The sequence below is a fragment of the Kryptolebias marmoratus genome, linkage group LG16 (assembly GCF_001649575.2).
Source record: "Kryptolebias marmoratus isolate JLee-2015 linkage group LG16, ASM164957v2, whole genome shotgun sequence".
Classification (NCBI taxonomy): Eukaryota; Metazoa; Chordata; class Actinopteri; order Cyprinodontiformes; family Rivulidae; genus Kryptolebias; species Kryptolebias marmoratus.
Window position 1 is genome coordinate 4,992,926 of NC_051445.1, and position 25,150 is coordinate 5,018,075.

The 25,150-nt window shown below is 39.4% G+C and overlaps 1 long non-coding RNA gene across 1 annotated transcript; it reads left to right on the forward strand.

Annotated features, from left to right (window-relative positions):
• Positions 1-10,073: 10,073 nt before the first annotated feature.
• On the forward strand, positions 10,074-24,817 carry LOC108243240. The gene is made up of 4 exons (XR_001808883.3): positions 10,074-10,316; positions 14,822-15,099; positions 19,677-19,934; positions 23,154-24,817. It is a non-coding gene; the product is annotated as an uncharacterized LOC108243240 (long non-coding RNA).
• The last annotated feature ends 333 nt before the right edge of the window (positions 24,818-25,150 follow it).

The following is a 25,150-nucleotide window of genomic DNA, read 5'->3' on the forward strand; positions in this document are numbered from 1 at the left end:
ATTATTTGTTTATATTGTTCAACCAAGAGGTCGCAAATATTTGCCTCTATATTTTGGAGACCAGAAACTAAAGTTTCTCAACCACTGCTCTGATCTAATGGAACGTGATGTAGTAACAATAAGCGGCCACTAGAGGGACACATGAATCTAAAAATGGATTAAACTGTACAAGGAACAAAACATCCTGCAGGGGGCAGTATAGACTCGCTGTTTTCCCTCAGCAGCTCCTGTTTACAAGATCATCATCCTACAAAATGGTGTTAACTGTTCTTTGTTGAATTTCATTACTGCAATTAAAGAAAAAGTGACACAAAAGAAACAAATGCTAATTTATTTTCCTGTTTTTTTTCTTTTTTTTTAGTTTTGACTGATGGTCACATACATGTTTTTGTCTGCAGGCTGTTCAGCAAAATAAACCATCATTAAAATATTATTATGCATATGTATTGTTTGATAAATAGATTGGGACTCTATTTATTATTAAAAACAATTTTTTACATTCTTAAGACAAAAAGGAGAACTTTACTAAGATGGATCTTGTGATAAACTGAAATGCTAGTTTTTAAAGATCCTCTAAATGTGAGTGCATGCTACAGTAATAGCACACAGTTATATGTCCTGCTTGAAGACTACCTGAGAGAGGCAGCATTTTCTCTGAAATTGTGTGGGAATGCTCATCAATTAAACAAGCAACAGCTGTATACTGATCTCAATTCGTCAACATATTTAAATAAAATGCATTTTATTGTTTGCTAATCATTCTTTTTGCTACAGAACCCACCAGTGAAGAAAAAAGGACAAAGTGACACAAACTTTTGGTGAGTCTGTTAGATCAAAATGTGAATTTGCAAAATTCCACAGCCTCACGATTAGCTCACAATTAAACGTTTTCACCTGAGGCCCAAACAATTTTAAAGATTCAGCATGGGTCTAAGATTCTGCATGAATATGGTCCTTTAGGAGACACACATGTTTAGAGAGGTAGCAACCATCAGAAACGATCACTCAGACTAGCAACAAATCATCTAACATAATTTTCTTTCACAGATCAATCATGTAATCATGCACGATCTGCTATCCTTTAGTCCAAACCAATTTGTAAAATAACATGTTGATCAATTAAAAAAAGGATGTGCAAAAAATGCAATATTTTCTCAGCAAAAATCCTATTTTTGTTAACGTAAATAAAAAAATACCTTTAGTTTAAGCTTTCACACACCTGGTGTGTGCTCCTGCTCACACACACACGCACACACACACTGTTCCCTGTATTCCTTTGGCATGTGTGTGTGACCGGAGTGTGTGGTACTGTGTGTGTAGAATTATTGCTGTGAAATCTCAGTGACAGTCTGAAGCAGAGGATGGCAGTGATTCAATGGATTTTACATGACATGAATTTATTCCTACACACTGAAAATGGACACAATCTTCCAAAGTTTCTGAAAATATTTTGAAATATTTTATTTGTTATTTCTCCTTCAATGCATCCTTTTTTATTTTAAAGTATCTAAATGCACAAAATGTTTCTCTCTGAGTTTTGAATAACGTGTTTGTAGGAAAGAAAATCACACAAATTCTCTCCCTTCCATCATTTCCTCCTTTTTGTTTGCCTCCTCTTCAGCTCTGACTTCCCTCCTCCTCCTCCTCCTCTCCCCTGTCTCCTTCCCTCCACTTCCTTCACATTTCCCCCCTGATTTCACTCCTCTCCATCCTCATTTCGTTTTTTTTCCTTCCTCCACCTCTCCATCTTTCCTCTTCTCTTTTCCTTCTCCTCCTCCTCCTCTTCATCCATCCTGCTGCTCCTGTCCCGTGTGAACAGAGGCTCTTTTCTCTCCTCTCTCCTCCTCTTTGGATGACCGCCTGTTCCTGGAATTCACAAACCCCTCTCACTTTTAATTTATGCGCATATTAATTGCTCCCCATTGTAATTTCCACCGTGGGATACAACATGCAAATGCGCCATGCATTGTGCATGCGGACGTGCGCGCGTGTCTAATTGCGTGCGAGTCTCTGTGTGTGTGGGGGTGCATGTGTGTGTGTGTGTGTGTCAGAGAGAGATTTTCTTCTCTCCTCGGCCAGTAATCCACACAAACAGATTTATCTAAAAGGATTATCAATATTTGTAAAATTAAACATCTTGACAAAAATATGTTTTTGTTTTTTTCATCTTAAGGCTTTAATTTAAAATTAAAACACTTAAATAAAAGCTAAAATATGAACGGTTTTTCATTTATTTTGTTTGAAATTTTAAATCAAAGGAAATAAATTATTTCCCTCAGGGATTAGATAAATAAAAAATTAGGTTTTTGTTTTATTAAAACAACATCAACGGATTCTTATTTTTTTTCTTCAAAACGTTCTTAGCACTCTAAAAACTCTAAAACATATTTATTTGTAAAATCAGTTTTTTTGTTTTTTTTTACAATTATTTATTTTTCTTTCTTTAATTTTAAATAAAAGTCTGACATGACTGTATAAATATGGCAAAAAAAAAACCATCAAGATAAAAATGTTTTATTAAGAGGTATATATCTGAGGCTGGGATGAGCTGACTTTGCAGAAATATCTGATAACTGATCATTTTCAGTTTGTCTGTTAAGATTTGCCCTTTTACTTAAAAATCATCATCTATTTATTTATATTTCTTTATTTATTATGTCCTAGTTGATGGGAATGAGTTTGTTAGAGTTTAGCTCCAAGTTTGGAGCTCAGTTTAAGGTTGTTTTATTTCTCCTCCAAAGAGAAACGATGCAGTAATTTGTCACGAGCACAAACACGTGGTTGCTGCAGATAGTTCTGTTTTATTTAGTGTTTTCTTTTCTTTTTTTTCTATTTTTCTTTACATTATGAGACGTTTCAGACCACGACTAGAAAAGTCATCTGTGTTCTTTTCCCATGAATGAAAACTGTGCCTCTGAGCTCAGTTCAGCTCCTCACTGCTTCATCCTCCTCACTGCTTCATCGTCCTTACTGCTTCATCCTCCTCTTCTCTGCTGAGTCAAATGAATAACTGTGAACCTGTTTTATCTTCTTGCTGGTTTGTCTCTTCAGAGACTTCAGAACATTCTGTGAATTTTACTTTAATTTCTTCATTTTTTCAACGCAACATTTCTGAGAATATTCTCCAATGTCTGGACCTTTTTCTAATGCCAATAATAATAATAATAATAATCTTGGATAATCTGGTTTTATGCATCTCTGTCGTCACATTTTGCACGAGGAGACTAAGCCACACTGGGAGGAGGCTTTCTGCAATGAGTTTACTTTGATTAAATTTTAATCAAGTCAGTAAATGACAGGCATAATAATGGGATTCCTCTTCATTAATGATCAACAAAAATAAAGTTTTAAGACTCCAGATTGAACTTAAATAATATTTGCAAACATGTAACTTATGATCAATGGGGAGCAAAGAAAAGAAGCATGAAGTGTTTTTAGGATGTATTTAAGATTCATGAGATAAACTGCATGATTGGATGAGACTGATAAACACCGGTCACCTCCATCAGAGGGTCTGTTCTGTCACGTGCTGTTCAAAAAAATCATTCTGTTCACTAAAGACAATTAAAACAGAAGAGATGGTTTTCATGCAATGTGACAGAAATATGCAGGAGGGCTGATTTACAGCGAGATGGGTGGTTTTTTTTTATCTTAAATGTCATTTTGTGTTCACTAAGAAAGAAAGAAAGAAAGAAAGAAAGAAAGAAAGAAAGAAAGAAAGAAAGAAAGAAAGAAAGACTCCTTTTAAAGCACGCCATCATTCCTCCACGCGCACTGCGCATGTCCGCAATGCAAACGCACCAGAGCTATTAATTTGTCATAAAGAACCGTCTCATTATGAGAGACAGAAATCTCATGAACAGAAACATAAAAGGAAAACGCACTGTGTGTGTGTGTGTGTGTGCGCGCGCGTGTGACACCTTAACCTGCAGCACGCGCCCTGCATGCAGAGCTGCTGCAGCTGACAGAGGTGCAGGACTTCATGCAGGATGTTCCTGACAGGTTGCACTTTGCAGGAAAAACATTTAAATACAAGTAAACACAACGAGCACGAGCTCAGCTGTCCTTTGTCACGTGAATGAACACCTGTTTGGAATCGAACACGATGTCTGCACGTTTATGGAGCTTCTGATGCTCAGTTTGACTAAATCTAAACAAATGACCAGAGTCGAACAAAACTCTTTTCAATCTTTGTTCATGAAGCTGCTGATGCTGAAACACATGAATGTTCGACTTCTTCACGCTGTTTAGGGCGGTTTGATATATTGATGACAGCAGCTTTAGTGCTGAAGCCGGATTATAAAAACATGATCTCCCCAGGGACATTTTCCTCTTTAGCTCTTTGACCTCCTAATGGACCTCTGAAAGAAGAAGACATTTTTATTTAATGCAAAATAAAAGATCCATGTAACTGGAAATTGATGTCTTCATAGACGTGGCAAAATTCTGACTAATATCTGTCAGCAAATAAATAAAATAAAATAAATATTCAGAATTAACCTTTTGATGGGGTGTTAAAGGGTAAGAAAGCAGCATTAAAGAATAACACCGACTGAACTATTTGATTAGTAAAAAAAACATAACTCTTAAAAATATATGATTGTATTTTGTTAATCTGAACAAGTTTGTGTAATACCGTTTTTAGAGAACAATACAGTTTGTCAAACATGCTTTTTTTCTGCCTAAAACAATATTTTGTGCAACTAGGAAACCTTCGAATTACACCACAAGTTGCTGCAAATCATGTACAAATTAAAAGGATGCAGGCATTTAAAAATCTAGATCATGGAGTTTATGCTGAACATTTTCATATATAGGAGGTATTTAAAGGGGAGACATCTGTTCAATATATGAACATATCATAATTCAAATAATCTCAAAGGTGTGGAGCTGCTAATTAGTAATAATTTATGGCGTCAAACTTAACTAAGCTCTGTTGCTTCCACAAGTCATTTTCACCTTATCTGTCTCCACATGAAGCCCTGAACAGAATCAGTTTGTCTTCATGGAACCAACAGATCTGCTTTCAATTCAGTCATCACACTGCGGACGCTTTTCAGGCTAAAAAAAAAGAAGAAACATTTGGGGAAATAAAACCCTCCTCAGGCCTTTTCAGCATCCGTGTGAAGTCTCTCCTCTTCAGCAAAGAAGCAGAGAGAGAGAAAAAAATCCCCTCGTTTCCCTCGAGTGCAGACATGAATTTCTGACTCATTAGCATTTATGCAAATGACTTTCTAATTGCAGCCGTAATGACTCTGGCGTGGGAGATTTTTCAATCCGCCATGTTTTTTGTTTCAGCATGGTTTGCAAGATGCATTTATTTATTTTTTTCGTCTTTCTCCAAAAAACAAAAGCGGACTTTTCTCTTCTTTCCAGCCCCCCGACAGGAATCCTGCTGGAGCTTCATGACACATTTAAGAAACAGTGGGAGACTTATTTTTTTTTGTTTGCTTTTATCCGGCTGCGTTTATCGGTGACATCGACAATCATCCTTTTTTTTTCCTCTGTTTTTCATAATTTCTCTTCTTTGTTGTTGCTGTGAAGTCGTGTGTTTCCTCCTTTCAGGACGCGAAAAAAGCTGCAGGAAAATCCAACTTGGAGGTGAGTGTTGTTCTGCAGCTTCTGAGGAAATGTGTGCCAGCACAATGGGAAGGGAAAATGGCAGCACATTCCTGCTTCTTATCCACTGCCAAGGAAATATAAATCTGAGAAATACACGACTAAATTGTATTTTAGAAAGAAAAAAAAAACATTTTTAATTGGACAAATAAAAAATGTGGGTTTTCAAATAATTGTTTTAGTTTTTATTTGTTTATGCTCACCTCTACTTTAAATTTAGCACCACGCCACTGCTCAGTGAATTACACACTGATGTGTGTGTGGACTGTCTGGGTGTGTGTATAAGGCGGGGGGCTCTGTCTGGTTTGGCACAGGGAGGCTGTTTGGGCCCCCACAGAGCTGCGACAATACAGGCAGATTTTGAGGGACAAAAAGCTCAGGAGCTTTGAGTTGCTGAGCACGTCTCTGACACCGGAGTCCTGATGTTCCGGGGATGAAACATGAGACCTGGAAGGGAAGGCTGCAACAGTTTCTATATGTGCAGCTGTACAACAGGTAGCAAGGCTTTAAATATGGATTTATGGGGAACGAGATGGGTTCATGTTCATAAATGGAGCCAAAAATTTAAAGATGCACAGCAAAAAAAGGACATGTTGCCAAAATTAAACCATCAAAGGATGACTTTCGAATATGAATGTCATGGGTTTTTTTGCTTTTGTTTTTTTTTTTTTGTTTTTTTTACAGATGTTTGTTTTTTAACATCTTACTTTTTCATCTTTCTTCATAATCCAAGTGTTCCATCAGAATAAAAGTGAAAAATGAAACCAGTTGTTTGGCCCCTGTGGTTTGGACCTACGCCAGCCAGTCGAAGCTGGTTTGGGTCATGTTGCATCACCTGCAGAACCTGTCGTTTTATGATGTAATCCCAAATTTGTTTCACCAATTTTCAACAAATAAATGAAGACAATTTAATTCCAAGGAGAGATGTGCAATGTAAACCTGTAAGCAATTTCACCTACGAGACTGATGAACATTTCTTTGGATGACAGGAGGTTTGCAGCCCAAATTATAAGCTAAAATTGCTTTTTTTCCAACGAAGATTCTCTTCATCCAAGGCTTTGAGTTAAAGGTCTAAATTTAATTAATTATCTAGAAAGCACTGTAATCAATGATCTGAAAACAATCTTTGAGACTGAGTATTTTACAGTAAAATCAGTTGTTTTTCAGATATTTTTGATCTTTAACAGATAATAATAGAGCTGCGTTTTATTCTATTTATATCAGAGTGACAGATTTGCAAAAGGCATGTCTGTCATATGAAGCTTTCTTTTGCCAGGTGTTTTAATCAGAGATGGACAAGAATGCAAACAAACCAATAAGTAAACCATTTTCATCGGAAACATGTTCTGTTTTCTATCCTCCCTCATATGTTCTTTGTTGTTCTGGTCTCATTCATGGGAGACTTTTTCTGGTCAGCAGCTGAACTGAGTCACTACTGAGGTTTGAAGCTTGTTGTAGACTTTGTGTGGGCTGTGAACACGTCCCTCTGCCGTTTAACCCACAATCTGAGATCCAAATGATGTAAGCAAAACAAGACAGGAATATGCAGTCGTGGGATGTCAGTTTCATGAATGCTTCTGAGAACTGATAAAAATGTAAAAATACCAAAAATAACAGTTTGATGTAAATGACTGTAACCTGGTTATTGACTGGTTGCTGTGGGTGAAAAATGAAGCATTTAAACACCTTTCAGTCTGGTGTCACCACACACAGGTGTGTGTTTAAATGGTTGTGTTTTTGATTGTTGTTTTAATGATATTTACAGCATAAAACAAACCTTTAATATGCATTGGAATATTTGACTGTTATTTGTTTCTTATCTTAAATAATACCTTCAAATAAGGTTTTAGTATTTTTATTTTTAAAAACATTTATTACTTCTAATTTATACTTATGTCTAAAAATAAATGGAATGAGTGTTTAAGTATACATTTATAAATTTATGAGAGTGTCATATTGTCAGTTGTTAGAAGGAAATATATTTCCTTCCTGCTCGTTGTTCGCAGTTCTGCCTCAGTCTATCCAAGGTTAATATGACACATTTGCATTAAATATATGAGGTTAAAAACAAACAATGGGTAAAATTCTAAGGATTCTTTCAGGTTTTGGCCTTGACTTATTTGACATTCATTGTCCTGGGTAATGAATGGTTGTCCTTATGCTACTCCTGTAACAGCAGCAAGTGTTTTAAATGAATTATTCGCAGTTTCTGTGAAGAGTATCAGTTCTGATCAGACTGGAAACTCGAAGAAATCCCAACAGACTCGTCAGCTCAGAGCACAATATGAGGAGAAGACACCGTCATATCACTGTTTGGTGTCTTTCTATTGCGATTAGTGATGATTCTTTTCTTAGTCTCTTCATTTTGCCTAAGATTGTTTAAAAAAGAACAACAAAACAAACAAACAAACAAAACAAGAGCCCAAATGTAATTCGGCAAAAATCAGTTTTTGTTCTTGCTGCATACAACCAACAGCAGCAAATTATCCCACTTAAAAACCTCAAACAATGGATTTTTTAAAAAACTTTTGCCAGATAACGATTCTGTAAAAAAGTATTTTAACATTCAAGTTTTATTCACCTAAATATAACGGTAAAATAAAATGGTATATTTTAAAATAAGCATCAGCAGGCCTGTTTTAAACATTCAAAACTGCTTTTAAGAGTAACAACATAAAAGGTTTGCTCAAAATATAATGTATCAGCAATATTTATATTTTATGATGGTGCTTTTGCAGATAATCATTTAATAATCAGAACAGGCTTTAAATTTTAAAGTCCTGAAAAGGTGCACCTACATGGAAGCACACTCGTTTTATTTTAGGATCCTCTTTGCATTAGAAGAGGTATTACCTTCTATTAAAAACGGTTTTGATTAGAAAAATATTACTTTAATATTGCAGATTTAATAGTAATTGTTATAGTCATAAAACAAAATTCAACACCACTTAATTATGTGTAAAGTGTAAAGAGCTGCTGCTTAGGAATCTGCAGCTAATTATCAGACTTGAACTTGAGGCTTTTCATTCTACAGAATTAATTTTTAATCCTATTGATTCATTTAGTTGCAATCCTACAGATATTTAATCTAAATAAAAAATACACCATGGAGGAGGGGGTGCTGGTGCAGAGGCTTTACCGCCATCATGGCCTGCCGGAATGGCCCTATGGGTGCTAATGAACTCGGGATGTGCCACAACAATACTGAGCGGCCCCTGGTGCTTCTCCGTGCTCCTCCGTGCCCGGGTTCCCATGCAGCAAATGGAACAGGAGGGGGGAGACAGAGAGAGAGGGAGAGAGGGAGAGAGAGAGAGAGAGATGGTGACGGGAGGAGGAGGAGAAGTGATGCGGGGGTGAGGAGGGTCTGGGTCGGCTGGATGGTGCACAGCCTATTGTGCCCGCTCCTTAGCCCATTAGCCACCACTAACCGCTCCACTTTCCCAAGAGGAGCTCTGGACCTGCCTGCCCGCCCGGACTCGGTAACCAGGCATTGGCGAGGGGCGACAGGAGGGGAGGAGAGAAACAGTAGCTGTATTTAGAGTTTGATCTCCAGGAAAGCGTCCAAAATTTGGCGTGAAAGAAAAGGGGAGCCCTGGACATTAGCAGGCTGAGAGAAGGAACAGAGAGAGCCCCCCGACAACAAACCAGGAGCTGACAAAGTTGTCTCTTTGGCAGTCGCGCCTCCTATTGAACCAGTAATTTATTCAAAGGAGATTTTTATCCTCGCGATCTGATTATTATGATAATCAAGTGACCCAGACCCCCTTTCTTGGCTCTTGTCTGCGGACTCTGGGCCCGGCGGTGACAGTAAAAGCTGATTTGCACGGTCTTCACCCCCCACCACCCCCTCCTTGGTCACATTCCTGGACTCCTGTGCATCAAAGACGCGCACAATGAGAACAGTCGACGTGCGCACTTGATCCAGGCGCATGAGCGGAGGCCGCAGTCTCTGCCGGGGGCTTTGTGTCAAACGAATACTAGTAGCCATACAAGATTACACGAAACTTTTTTTTATAATCCCACATGGACCCAACAGGGCTCTAAACGACGCACTTGATGTGGGCTGTGTGAAACTCCAGCTTCACAATGAGGCGGCGGAGATGCTGCTGCGTGTTTGAAAGCACCTATACAGCCAGAAGGCTGGTAATTAGAAAATCAATTAAGATTCTGATCATCACATGTTTACCTATATATCTCGGAAAGGTATTTTTTTAAGGTTAATTTCGCAAATGAAAAACAAACAAAAAAAGACTCAGATGATTAGTGTCCAGGTTAATGTCGGAAAACTTGATCCTGTTTTTATATTTGTAGAGGGTGGAGACCAATAAACAGACCTGCATCGTGTCATAAAGGGGAGGGCCTTTGCTGGTGCTCTTATATGTCTTTAGAGCCGTAATGTTTTAAGTTCATAATGCATCTGGCTGACGCGGGAGACTAGCGAGCGCAGGGGACGGCGGGCGCAGGAGAGGGGGAGGCGACATCCACCTCCGATAGAAATAACGGGCAAGATAATAAAACAGGGGGGAAAACCCGTTCTGAGAGAAGCTGAATGGATGGAGCCAGAGACACGTCACTGGCAGCCGCAGCCATGAAGACCGCGCGCTCCAGCCTCCGGCGAATCAGTTGCTCTCAGTCTCCCGAGACGATCGCTTCTCGCTTTTGGAGTGCGGATCCCACAGCGGCTCGCGAGCGACGACGTGAGTATGAAACGGCATCCTTGTTTCCTTCACGAGACGGGGCGACAAAAGGCAGCGATGGTTGCAGGATATCAGCTCTGATAATAAAAGGAGAAAAGCGCGTGTTCATCCGCGCCGCCTGCATCGACAGTCTGCACACATAACGGAGCAGGATGCATCTGTAGTCTGAGCGAACATGGGCGCTGCTTGAGCGCCAGGTCATCGGACTGAAATGCGTGATTTTCTCTCGGTTTGCTCTGTTCAGATGCTCCAGGGAGTGCAGCGTAAGAAGTGTTGTTTAAAATCGGGCTGATGCTGATGAGAGCCATGATCACCAGTTAGTAACATGTTGTTTGCACATTTTGATGCTTTATTTTCAACCTGCATTTACAGCTAAGACCAGAGATTGATTTATTTTTCTGAATTGTTGATGGAATTGCGCACAGGTGCCGTGAAAGGTCACAAACAGAGAGAAACTTACCCTCCCCGTGGGAGCAACGAAACATAACAGGACAACTTCTAATTGGATCTGCTTTCAAGTGAAACTCCTTTCTTCACAATGTCAGTGACGCATTGTGCCAAGGCTTCATATGCGCCACTCACATGGAGCTACAAAGGGCAAAACATGCGCCATATATCTAATACATCCAAACACTTAGCAGGGTCAATGTGTGGTTCTACCAGCAGCTGGGAAGTCTGGCATCCTATGAGCATCAAAACACTCGATCTTGGGGGAAAACAAATAAAAAACAGGTTTGTATTTCTCTCCACGTTAAGCCCTATGCGGCCATGTGGCTCACATTTGAGGATTATCAGCAGACAGACCTGCAATGCATGCACAGTAAAACAAAGTAGGGGCATTCACGTCCATTGCTGGCGGATAAAGGCATCACAAGGCCAAATATCCAGCGCACACGTGTGCCAGAGTACAGGCCTGTGCCGAGAACACGTGTGCGCCCCCAGGACTCACCGGGGCAGAGAACTGAAGCTGAGGAACTTTGAGGACCGATTAACGCAAAAAAGAAAGAAAGAAAAAAAATCAAATTGACAAAAAGAAACGTCTCATGTGATGAACATTAGTTAATTAACATCCATATGAGTCAAGACAGATCTGAAGATTGCAACATTTGATTAAAATTCATTTTTAACGCAAATATTCGTCCCCCTGGTTTAATTTAGGATCACATTATTTAAAAAATGCATAATTTTTAGAATGTTCTACTATTGATAAGGCGTACCTGAAACACTCTCTCACATACACATATTATTAGACACACACACGCAGATGAATAAAGCTGCGTGTGTCGCGGCAGTGTGTGTTGGAAAGCTGATTGTGCGACACCCACTGTGCATTATGTTGTGGTGGAAATCCTCCACAACAGCAGTAATGAGCTGTGCTAATAACCGGGCTGCTGGAGACTCACGACTGAAGTCTACACCTTTCCACGTCTATTATCATTATGTCTCTAAAAGCTTTTTTTTTTTGTCATTATTGGAGAAAATGTAATTTAGCACTGTCTTGGCGAAGGCTGTAATATGCAAAGAGGGGTAATTTGGCTTTGTTTGAAAAATAAACGAGTGTATCTTTTTATTAGGGGTCCATGAAGAGACCTTCAGCGGCCTCACAGCACGTGGCTTAGACTGTAGGGGATCTGCATCCTCATTTTTACCCAAATCATCCACAGGCTTCTGATGCCAGGCTGAAAATCCTCTAAACTTTGGTGGGAGAAAACATTTAATATATTCTGAAATGGAATGCATTCCGAATGGAAACAAAATTATTAAGTCACTATAAAATCTACTTTAAAATAATTATTCAAAAACTCAGTTTCTGTTCTAGTGAACACGTTAAGATTTTTTTTTTTTTACATCTTTATATCACAAAACTGTGTTGGTATTTATTTGAGGAAAAATAGTTGAATTTCAAACATTATTTTGGAGACAATTTTTTTTTTTTTTTTTTTTACACAACGTTTTTTATTGAGTTGCACACCCTCTTCTTTAACTTTCAGTGTGACTTAGTCATCTCAAAGCTCATGAAACACAAACCCAAAGTGCATTGCAAACAGATTATCTTACTGTTCTGTCTGGTCATTTCTGCATATTGATGTGTGCGTAAATCATTTGTAAAATAACCTTTGTTGCTCCAAACTGCAGCATTCACTTTGAGAGTTCAACTTGAGACATAGAATGAATTTTAAATAAATTATTATGTTTTAACCAGGTGATGACCCCTGAGATTCTATATCACGAATCAATTTCTTACTAATCAGCTTTGCATTTTTTCCCCAATTAGAGGTGCTGAATGTCTTGACGTCATACACGTCCTGGCCAGTAGCGCTGCCTGATGAGGTTTGTTCAAATGGTGGAGAGCAAAAAGTCAAACCTCTTATTGCTGACTTAAACTATGACATACTGTGTTTATTTTATTCTTCTGAACAAAAGGCTAATCGAGATTTCAAAATGCTATATTTAAATAGTATTTTGAGTGAGATACATCACATGAGCAGTGATGAAAAAAATAGTGTGAATTTAACAACAGCAGAACACAATGAAATATAAGATACTGCAAAATATTGAAATTAAATAATTTTTATAATCTTTATTAAACCTATTATTAAGACAGAGTCAATAAAGGCACTAGTAAGATTAGGAAAATAGGGTTAATCTACATAATTGTTTTGCTTTTCTATAAACTTCAAATTCTCCAAATACATCAGCTTCAGAACCTTACATTTTTCCAGGAGGATTTTTTTTAACATTAATTTAGCATTGTTCTTAATAAAAATAATATTAGAATTAAGAACTGAAATATTAACAAGTAATGACATAAAAAAGATATAAAACATTTTTAGATTTGAAAAAAAATTATGGAAATGTTTGAAGCATGTTTAGTATTTTAGCTTTAAATAATATAAAATGCATCAATTGCAAAATTATGTTTAAATTTTCAGTTTTTAATCTTTTTACATCTAATCTAATGTATCTTGCAAGTGACCATATTTTCCAGGAAGTGTGTGTGTACATGTGAGAGAGATATAGAGTGAGAGAAAGTGTGTGTGTGTGACTGCCTGTACTGTGTAAATGCTTATAAGCTTAGGAGTGGGTCACTATGTGTAGTCCTACTGCCTGTAATTATGTGCTAAACATGTGAAAATACACACGCCTCGTGTGTACGCGTGCATGTGTGTGATCCAGTCTTGCAGCATTCGGCAACTTGAGGCATGATTTTGCTCTTATAAAGGCATTGCTGTGTCCTTGAGGATAGAAACAAAGCACCTTGAAGATCTGTGTTGAGCTGTCAGCTTCCTAAACTGCAACAACATACATTTTAAAGCAAGCTACATGCATTCAGACAGCAGAGAACCAGCTGCGACCTGGAGGAAGAACAATGCCAGTGAGAGTTGTTGTTTACACTAACAGGAATTTAGCCATCTCCGGTAAAACCTGCACCTCATCAGTTGGGTTGTAAATGTTCAGGTTTGTTTAATTATTAAAAAGAATAATCTGTTGTATCCCATTCATTCTGTCTATCGTCCTCTGTCTCGTTCTCTGCTCTCTCAGTCATAGCGGTTTATTTGATAGTGGCGTTTGTGGGGAGGAGCCTGCCACAACAGGGATCTGGGCACACAGAACAGCTTTAATTAGATGGGGCCTCATGCCATGTGCCATCACGGCATGTGTGAAAGTGAACGTGTGCCTGCGTGTGAGTTGATGCTTTGTCTGAATCTGAAAATGTGATGATGATTTTTGAGCGTGTTTAAGTTCATTTGTGCCTGACTTTTGTACATATACTGACAGGAATGTCACTTCCAAGTTTCCTGTCTTTACATTTGTGCAAATGCATAGTAAATCCTTATAGCCTATATTTTCTTTGGTAGCAACCTTGAACGCTAGCCAACTGCTTTGGCACAGATAATGTAAATGAAGACAAACCAGTTTCTTTTGTACTCAAACAGCCAGGATCTTCTTTCAATTTAAAAATGCATTTGGGTCTTCATGGGGGGCGGCGTTTGAAGCCATCATCCTCCCATGAAGCTAGTCAGCATGCATTGTAGGGATGGTCGCCAGGATGGAGAAGAGAAGCTCGGTGGCGTAGCTGGTTTTGGTTGGTTCAATAACCTGTGCATTTTTAAAAAATGGTGCACATTGCTTATTGTGTAACATGTGGAGTATTTGATATACACAAATGACTAATAAGCCAATCAAAGCATTTTTGTGGACAAAAGAAGGCTTCTAATTGGTTTAGAAGGATTTTAGGCGGCGTGAGAGGGAACTTGGTGAGATCATAAACTGAAGGTCAAGACATTTAAGAGCGGCTGTGAGCTTCAGGAGGAAAAAAGGCCCTGAGCCAGAAGAGTAACAACTTTAGGTTCGGCTATCATTTTTTTTCTTAAGATTATCATTTCTGACAAATTTTGACTACATTCTAGATCAGTTTGTAAATCAAAAGCTCAAAAAGTTGCTACCTTATGTGATATCTATATATTTGTATTTTTATTAACAATGTTCTCATCTGCCTTTAGGTCAAAATTTGGCCCATGTTTCTTTGCCTTGGGTTTGAAAGGATGGGTAGCCTTAGGGGTTGATTGTTATCTTTGGTTATCTAGCTGTATGAGTGATGTACATTCTTCATAAAGCTAGATAACCGAAAGTAACAAGAATCCCATTACACTCCTGGAAAGGCATCAAGACCCCAAATGCTCCTGACTCCAAAATAAAACACAAAATATATGAGAAGAACTGTAAAAGGAAAGACGATGGACAACCTTTCAACGAAGATGGGATCATAAATCAGAAACAGGTAATGTGCAAGAATTATCTCCATTTGTTCTGTCTCTAAGAAGTTAATACATAATTTGTCTTAAATTGACAATGACTCACTTTTTTCTGTATTAATTAATCAAGAACTATAAATATGCTACACAGTTTTATAGCATGTAAGTTCAACATTGTTGCATATTCCTTGCCACTCTCTGCAGCCAGTGGCAGTGAACCATAAAAGTAAGGTTGGTGCAACAGGATCACTTTTAATCTAATAAGGCCCCATGATCCCTGAATGTGGAGCTGCATGCAGGGACTTAGATTTAGTATCACATGGCTGGAAAAAAAACAAAAACAAAACAACAACAACAAAAACCAAAGCAAGCAGATTTTGACAAGTCAATTAACAACTATGCACTGGCTCATCAGTTTTGTTAGCTAATTTGGCAAACTATTTGTCTTTTGGCCTAGTTTTACTGCTTGGATCTTTGGCATTGGGAGAACATGTAATGTGTAAAGAATGTGGCCTTTATTAACAAAACAGCTGCACACTTTTCTATGAATTATACATATGTTTCAACACTGATTCAGTTGTATGACTTAAGAATGCTCCATTTTAGTTAATCTGGGGTCCCAATGTCCTGCTGGTCCCTAAGCGAAGAGACAAGAATTTGTTTGAGGCTAGATTTGTTAAGTTAGCCGTTGTAGATTTTTTCTCCTTTCTAACTACTCCTTTCACCCATATGCCTGAAAAGATGTTTGATTTGGGGTCCTAGCTCTTGTTTGATTTGACGTGACAGTTGGCTTGATTTTGAATGGGCTGTGCCAAAGCTTCCATTCCATGAGGTGCTCCCATGTGGAAAGACTTGATGGGATTTCAGTGAATGCTGGTGTGTGTGGATGCAAGGCTCAGAAGGGGAGTGGTCCAGGGGCAATCAAGCAGAAACTACCCCCAGTGACGAAATCCATGAGTGAGAGAAGGAGAACAATCTGAGCCTTTAGGATCTTTGCCAGGGCTCCTGGTGAGGAGTAATTGGTCAATCAGATCTTCAACCTCAAGGCCTCTGATGGCTGATTGAAGGTGTGATTTTTGTTCTGCCCATCAAAGCTAAAGGGTCACTCCTGCTGAGTGAGGCTGCCAAGAATTGTTTTCAAGGTCTTAAGGCTATGTCACTACAAGCCTAGCAGTAAACCCCAGTTGGAGAACATATTCCACTTGGTGGTTTGCAGTTGCAACATTGTTCAACTAAAAGATCTCTGTGGCTTTAGATGTATCCAGCTTGACATGGTACAAATTTCAGATGTGGAACGGGGAAGTGAAATATCTAAAAGCTAGTGTGTAAACCTTACCTTGAAATGTCATTTTCTTCAAGTTCCACAGTTATAGCTGCCTTCCTGCTGCATTGCAGGTGCTGAGTGTGACATTTGAGTACTGGGCTCATCTAGTAGAGAGGAACGGGGGCCTTGACAGGAAGTGACAGCCAGGGATGTCACCTTCTTGGATGTAAGGTATTAGCTGATTTTTTCCCTTTTGTTGAGCTTTTTCTTATCTGAAAAGATGTACTTTGCATAATAAATTTACCTTCTAAAAGGTACAAGATGGACATATTTTTTAGTACGGTAGAGTTGTTTCCTTTGGTTCTTTTTAGTGTCAGTTGCAATGTTAGGGCTAAATGTGTGAACTGAAGTCTCAGGCAGATTGTGTTTAGACCTTAAGCAGTGCCTTGGGAGACTCATGTCATGGTGCAAAGCTTTGTTCTGACTGTGTGTGTGGCACAGTTATATCACTAACACTTCTCACTGGGGACCCCAAAGAAGAGACTGTCTTCATTTCTTCCTCCCTGAAAATGGCATGGAGATGGGAAAGTTCCTTAAAACCACCTTAGGGCCTTTGCTCTCTCTTTTTCTGTGTCCCTTGGCATTGTCTGAAATAGAAAGAAGGAGCATGGAGAAATGGTGAAGAAGGAAAGAAGGCAGGGGAGAGGAAAAGGAAGGAGGAGGGTGGTGGGTTTGTCTTTGCTTTCATGCACTAGGCAAGCAGATTTAGACTCTAAGTGTCAAATAGAAAAACAGCCATTGTGGTCGGGTCCCGCTCACCCCCACACCACTAGACTTTACAGTCAATAGAGCTAGTCCACTTGTCACTAAGGGACAATGCGCCCCTTTTCCTCCCTTTCAGCCCTGTCGGGTCCAAGTAGCCAGACAGTTTTCTGAATGCGATTCAGTGATTCTTGCCCCCTTTTCTCCGCCTCTCTTTCTCTTGATGGAACACACCAACAGGGCTTGGAAAATGGCTTCACTGTTGGGCCAGAGGGTAAAGCCAGACCTTGTTATTTTCTACAACATTGGCAGTCTCTCCACCCCTCTATGCTCACACAGAAATGAATGTATTGTAGGCAGTTGCAAAGTCAATGGGCCTCATCAGACAAAAGAGATTAAGTTTGGCAACTTTGCAGTGACAGGTGTACTTTGACTTTGCCTTGGACCACACGGAGGGTGGCTGCTGCTGCCTGACCCAATGCTCTCTTGGCCTCCCTGATGGTTTTCAGTTATGCAGAAATAAAGATGAACTCTGTACTGTGTTTTAACAATACATGAATACTTCTAAACTTCTTCAGATGAAGCTTTTCCTATTTCTCCAAAGGAATTCTGCAGGTATCTTTGGATCTCTAGAGGTACTCACACAAGGGAGCAAGTTAAGGGTAAACAATGTAGGCACTTAGAGAAGAAAGAAAATGTAAGAAGTGAAGCGATGGACAGAAGCATGAATACATTTTCACATTTAAAACAGAGACAGTGAAGTTTTTTTGGAGGACTATCTTTCAGAGAGAATGAGTGAAGCCTTTTCTGTCTACAACTTTAGTATATTCAATCACAATAAATCAAGCCATTCATCAACACTACAAATAGAGAGTCTCTCACAGCCAGAGCAAAACAGTGCATGCATTTGTTTGTTTCAGTCATTAATAAAGCTTTTACTGAAAGCCTCTGTCCTCAGAAAAGCCTATTCTGCTGAAATGACTTGGCAAAGCATCCGATAGAGGGTCTTTTCAGGCTGAAGCTGCTCTGGTTGCCATTGTCTAGTTCTCTCTCACACCTACGTGTTCAGAGTAAGCACACAATTTTATTGTTGCGTGAGCTGTTAATATCAGCGGCTTCACAATAGAGCCCATTCGACATATTTGCATAAGGCACTTTTCCAACAAGGACCCAGAGAGGGCTTGAAAGCTGGCCCACTCTAGTGCCAATGGCAAAAAAATGTCAAGTGCCAATTAGGAGAGGTTTGCCACCATTCAGCGGTACCCCACCCCTATAGTCCTTCCCCTCCCAGCTTAGCCACCTCAACTCTCTCACACTCCAAGTCACCCCTGGTTTTACCACCTTATTCCACTCTCAGATGTGGCCTTCCCCTACTGACACCCAGAGACAAAAGCTGGCTCCTTCTTCTGTTGGTTAATGGAGGATCCTTTCTGCTGGGCTTAGAGTATTAGCAAAATCAGACAGTGTGCTCCCTTCACTGATTAGTCAGCTTTCTTTGTTGGTTAGTTTGAATAGAAGGGTTCAGGAACCATACAGCTAAACCTGTGAGAAATAAACTCCACCTGCTTGTGAATATTGAACCTAGAAAGCTGTCTGATTTGTGCTTTCAGGGTTTTAGATTCACAAGTTTGCCTGTGCAGGTGTGAGTGATTCGGAACTGAAGTAAAGACAGATGCTGATTTCGAACAATTAAAAATGAAACCCTTTCATCTGATCTAGAATAACATTTTGCTTCCTAAAAGCTTGCTTACTTTTATTGCTTTGCATTGTGCACATATGCATACAGAGCATTATGAAAACGGGTGCAGCCAGACTATCTAAAATGAGACCGCAAATTTTGAGTCAGCTTTAAAGGCCATACGAAATGTGTTAATTACAGGAAATACATCAAATCCAAGTTAGCTTAGCTGGTAATTGTCAGTATTACTAAAGAGCTGTTTATAATCCCATAGATGTTTAATATTCAGTATTAATTTCACATATGCCTAATTGTCGCTGTCAGACTCAAAATATGTGCTGACAGAAATTTAGAAGATCATTTGTGTTCTTAAATGTAAGTGATGTAGTGTTTATGCTGGAAAAGCCTTTGGTATTACATACCTAAATATACTCACATCCTTAAAAATGACAAGCCTGAAGAAAAGAATGAATTAAAAAATTTAAGTCATAACAAAATAACAGCGTAACTGCGACTTGTTTTCCACAGAGCATTTACCTACTGCCTCCTGCCACTCGAAAGGATTTTTCTCTTGTCCCTTTTTCTCTTTTATTCTTTCATTCAATCTCTGTGACGAGTTTTTTTCCCCTTTCCCACCCTTGATTCTCAGATGGTTGGATCTGATTTGCATGCATTTGCATAATGAAAGTCATTTGCATGCTCAGGGGCAGACTGTACCATGAGAACAGACATGAAAAGGTGTGTGTGCACATGTGCGTGTGTATACATGTATTCATGTGTGTATGCATGGTATGGTTTGTATGCTTCTGTCAATTATACATGTTTATTTTGATGTTTAAACTGTAATATTTAAAATTTACTCTAACATTCTACTTTCTGTGTCCATGTTCTCTGTGTAGGGGACCTTACCAGTGAGAAAAAACTGGCAAAAGAAGACTGAAAACAGAAAAGGAGAAGGAGGGGTTGCTGTTGATTCTGCCCTCCCTCTCTCATCGCCCTTTTCTGCATCGCCTCTTCCCTCCTCCTCCTCTTCCCTTTCTCCTCCACTCCATCCTCAGCAGACTGCCCCTTTTTTCCTGTACAGCGAAATGCAGCCCGCGCCACCATCTTAGAGCTACACTGGCATAAAATGGAAGCAAGAAAACTAGTCAGTGCAGGTAAAACACCAGACCCACGATGCCCATCGCCATCGCCATGACTCTCCATCCTACCTTCCTTCATCTTCCAGTACCCTCGTTCTCCCTTCTCCGTCAGGCTACGGTCTCCATTTTTATTCTCTCAGATATGTTCGTTAACAATTCTCAAGATGCACTGATTTGAGGGCAGGGAGGGTGAGTTGATGTGGGTGGAGCATGTTTTGTATGTGTGGTAAATCACTCCACTCTCAATGCCTCTCTCAGGAGGCTTTCAGTGGGCATCTGTCCTTGAAGAGGCAGGTTTTCTTTCCCGTTTGGGAATTGTCATGCCATCCTCATATGCGAACACTGACATGGTGGCGGTGGCTGCCATTTTGGAGATACAGTGTAAGCTGTGCCTTATGGACAATATATTAGGCACAGTGCATAACTCCATACATTCAAGCAGAGTAAAAATAACAGAAATTTGTTTTATTGACAGGAAAAAAACAAACAAACAAAAAACAGAATATTGTAGGACATATATATATATATATATATATATATATATATATATTTTCCTTTGTGTTGTAATGGCTCCAGCTTTCAGGTTAATTATTAAACTCACTTTAGTTTTTTTTAAATCATCTGTTTAAACTGGGTCAAAATATACGGTAAGGTCACTTCAACAGCTCAATCGAAACAAGATACCATGAATCACTATTCACATTCAAATACAAGGACACAGCAGCACAGAACAAAACCTGTGCAAAGCAGGGAAATGACTGACAGAGTGAAATAACAAAGAGGAGATGGGGAAGAGTTGAGAGCTTGATAGGCAGAAAGTACTAGAAAACCTCTGCTGAAGCAAGTGATGAGTACTGTATTGGAGTGCAGTTGATACCCAGACAAGTTGAGTATTGTTCTCCCTGAGTGAACTCGTTGTAGTGCAGCATTATTTGAACAAGGCAGCTTCGAACTTTACTAAACCGCTTAAACCCAAACACCGTTTAATGTCAGCTGGGCTTGATTTAGTAAGAAAGACCCATCAAACAATGCCCACTATTGTTCTTGTTACAGAAGGACCTCTCTTTGCTTGTGTTTGTAATATGAAGGTCAGAGAGAGAGAGTGTTAATGCTAAATTACAGTAAGGTGCAAGGCTTCAGAAAGACTGGTGCAAAGCAATGTTGGGTCAAGGTGAAATAAGTAGACAAACCTGTTGCTGAAGAAAGAAGAACAACTTTTCATCAAAGTTTTTTTCTCCTCTTTTCTGAATGTATAAAAAGTAACTTTTTTAAGTTTTTCTTCCACATTGTTTAATTTTTTTTTTTTATCAAAAATTGTATGCATTTTATCAAACTAAACATTAGGCAATATTTATTTTCTTTGTTTTGTTGCGTTTGAATTTTTCATACTGCAGTTTTTTAAAGTTGACTTCATTTTGCGCTGCTGATAAGTTTTGGGGTAACTGTATCAAAGAGCGCACTAATCACTGCTGGGCCTCCAGAAACAGGTGGTAGATTGAGCAAAAGGGGCAGGGGCAGTTCTCAATTTACTGTGTAAATTATGCAGAGCCCAAAACAATGCAAACAGTAGACAGTGGAGTGGCTGGCGTTGGCTAATGAGATGATGAGAAGCCTGGGAGGGCTGCGAGCTGATTGAGGAGAGGGGGTGGGCACAGCCAGCAGCTTGTGTCTGGATATGTAAGGATGTGTGTGTGTGTGGGTCTGGGGGAGCTTTGGCAGGGGTGCAGACACTGTTCTGTCTGCACAAACCCCACCATCAGCACCCCTCCTGCCCAGACTGAGTGCTGCTAAAGGAGGGGACGGTTTGTAGGCAGCTGGGGCACCCTGCCCCCATTACTCAAGCAAGAGCACCAGCGTTGGGAAACTCTGTGTCAGGGGTCCTCTCGACGCTGGCACGTAAGGCCCCCCCCCCCCAAAAGTCTGGTTGCAACCCCCCATCTCCACCATCCTCTCCTTCCTCTTGTCTCCCCAAACATCACCATCCCTCCCACCCTGATGTGAGGCTCGGGTCCTGGGAAGGACTTCAAGTTCATGGCCAGACCTCCTATTGAGCTGACAGCCTGACTGTTTGCTCAATTCAGCTCCCTATTCAGAGTCATGCTGGAAAGGGGGAGTGTAGAGAAAAGGCAGGAGGATGCAGGGGGGTTGTTGCTAGATGGGACACCATGGCACTGTGATAGCTATTCATTCAGCAAAGGGAGACAAGTAAAGAGCCAGCAAGAGTGAAGAGGGATGGGGGTTTCAGTCGGGGTGCATAGATAAAAAGTGAGAAATCTAGACACAAAGTTTGCTTTGAGGGGTGTGCGCCTCTCTCACACTCCTTTAGACTCCTAATTACTGGCGCCTTCCACTTTTCTCCCCTCTTTTTCTAACCACCCCCTCCCCTCCTCGTCCTCATCCCACAAACACTACAGAACACACACAAAATAGCAATGGCAGTCATTCTCGTCATCCTCTCTGTCCTCTGGTTTTTATTAGGCCACATGCTGGGGCTGTAAATTTGCCATTAACAAGCTTATTCACTGTAGTCCCTTCAACAAAACAAGACCATGATGCCAATAACTCAAAGCGACACCAATACCCCAAACTGCCTTTTATGCCACCAACCTCCACTGTCAGCCAGTCCCCCTCATCCTCCCCCACCCTGTCCTCCCTAGCTGTGCTCAGAGCAGAGCCACAATGCTAATGCCAAAGCTAATGTGATACTTGCTTATAGCTCAGGTGATGTTAATCAGTATGATGATTGTTGATTTCTGTAGCTAAGCTGAGCGGTAGCGTTGTTGCTTTATTCTGAACTTGGTGACCTGCTGTAATATTTTAAGTTGCTTGTCTGAGCTGCGTGAAAATGTACCAAAAAAAAAAAAAAAGTGGGTTTGATAGCCTTCTGAAGTCCAACTCAGCCTAGCTTAGGGTGTGTCACATGCTTCCTCTTTGTATTAACAGCTTGTAGCGTACCAGGCTCCTGCTAAGGCCTTTCAACTTCAGCCTCAATCCCCTCCGGTACACAGAGCTGGGCTTGCTTCAGCCAGATTTAGGTCACACAATTAATATCCCAATAAGTGATGTTTCATTTTAAAACAGCAACAAGCCTTCTTTTGATATCACTAAATAGAAATTTGCTGTGCATTGTCTCAAATAATGGTTTTGACATTCACATGATTGTACTCACTGTGTGTTTTGACTTGCACAGATGAATCAAAGCTGCATCCTAATGTCATTTTTTTTCTGTTGCAGATAAACACTGATGATCAAGGGGGGGGGGAGGCTGCAGAATGGACAGAACACACAATGTGGAGACAGCAGGACGCCTCTTCTGCTGACTGCTTGCTGCCATTCAGACGAAGTAAACAAGAATGAAGCTGCTGTCAGTACACAACTGAGCGGGGATTCTTGCTATGGCTGTGAAACACTGCATCATTATAGCCAACAGTCAAACTGGAGTGTGAACATCTCATGGACTGTGACTGTGGGAGTCTTAAAGCTATGACATATTAGCAGTAGCTTTGTTAGATGCACAAATCTCTACATAGTTTCATTGAAATTTTTTATTATTATCTTGCTGTAAATGATATGACACAGACATAAGGCAGTATCTGTGTTAACCTAACATATAGGCTCCACTTAACACTGGTTTTGATTTAATTTGTAGCCCATGTGTTTGTTCAGATTCAGATTTGTATAGTTGCCAGAACTTAAAAGACAGATGAATGTGAGACCCACGACAGCAGTGAATATTACTGCACTGCGATTGGACGGCTCCGTGTGTCGGCTGACACAGTGGTGAAGGAGTGAGCTGTCGTCTTTATACTCTATGCAACTGTTCTGTCTCTTTTTTCTTGAGCGGAGCCTCTTTCGTCTATGTATTGTTTTATTTGTTTGTTTTTTGTTCTAGATTTTTGGGGCCTAAAATATTTTTTGCATTCCTTCAAACATAAAAATAAACATTTTATTATTACTACTATTAGTAGTATTATTTTAAGAAGCCTTCATTCCAATTGTTTATTTACAAAAATACAGAAGAGTTTCTATGTGTGTGTTCTGTTCAATTTTTTGGTGGGTAAATTGCATCTCACATTTACAGCCTTTAAAGACTTTGATATTACTGTGCAGTCATAAAAGAGAATTTAAACAATTGTAGACTCACACGTTTAATAATCCTGAAGACTGGAGTGTCTTTGATCAGAAGGCCTGTATACAAAAAAATGCCACACTATTAAAATATCTTAGCCAGCATGCCTCAAGACACACCAGTTTGCTTCAATGTAATAATACATCTTTGGGTGAGACACTACAAATACATTGGCTTCAAACACTGCCTTAATTTCCTGTTCTTGACATTAGCACACACACAGGCACACACACACAAGTTTAAATGCAATAAGACAAGTACTATCACAGCCTAATTCATTCTTTATTAATTTTCGGGAAGTGGAATTTTTTTTTTATTATGATTGATAATCTATGCAAATCTTTTAAAGTATTACATTAAACAGTCTATGCAGAGCTTTTGCAATTGATTCGAGGAAGACTATCTTGGCCTAATTTAGAAAATGTATTCTTTTGATAATCATGCACATCCCAGTGCTCAAGACAATTACTTATCTGCCTGGATAAGCTTGAAATTATGTTTTTAATCTTTTGCAGGGGAAAAAAAAGTCACTCTTCTGATATCAGTCCAGAGGCATGAAAACCATGAATTCTGGTCTATAATAATTAAATCAGTGTCACAAAATCTCTCTTTTTTTAATGCAGATCAAATGTATCTGTTTAACTTTGTCTGCTCATTAGTTTATGTTTGTATTATGTACAATTTAATTGCTGTGAATAAAAGCTCACCGCATGTGCCTTTTATGCCAAACTGTGTTGGAATAATAATAAAGGTTTACATTGAAAACAAAGCAGAAATTGCTCCGTGGATGTTTGTGTCTGTTTTTCTTGTGTACCATTAGGTGGCAGACCATTTAAAGAGAAATAAAAAGGTTTAGCAGTCATGTGTTCTGGTGAGGTGCCCTTGACTTGTCACTAAGCTTGGTTAGTGTAATTCAGTCGGTTAGATAGATAGTCAGCTGTTAGTAATTTAAAATTTAAAAACAAATAAAAAAAAAACAAAGAAACCAACATTTTTTTAATTTGTCCATCCTGCAGCTTTTACTTCATGTATCATATTAACATATGTGTTTCAGTTCCATTGTGTTATGATGAAAAAAAAGATCAGAAATTTCTCCAGAGAT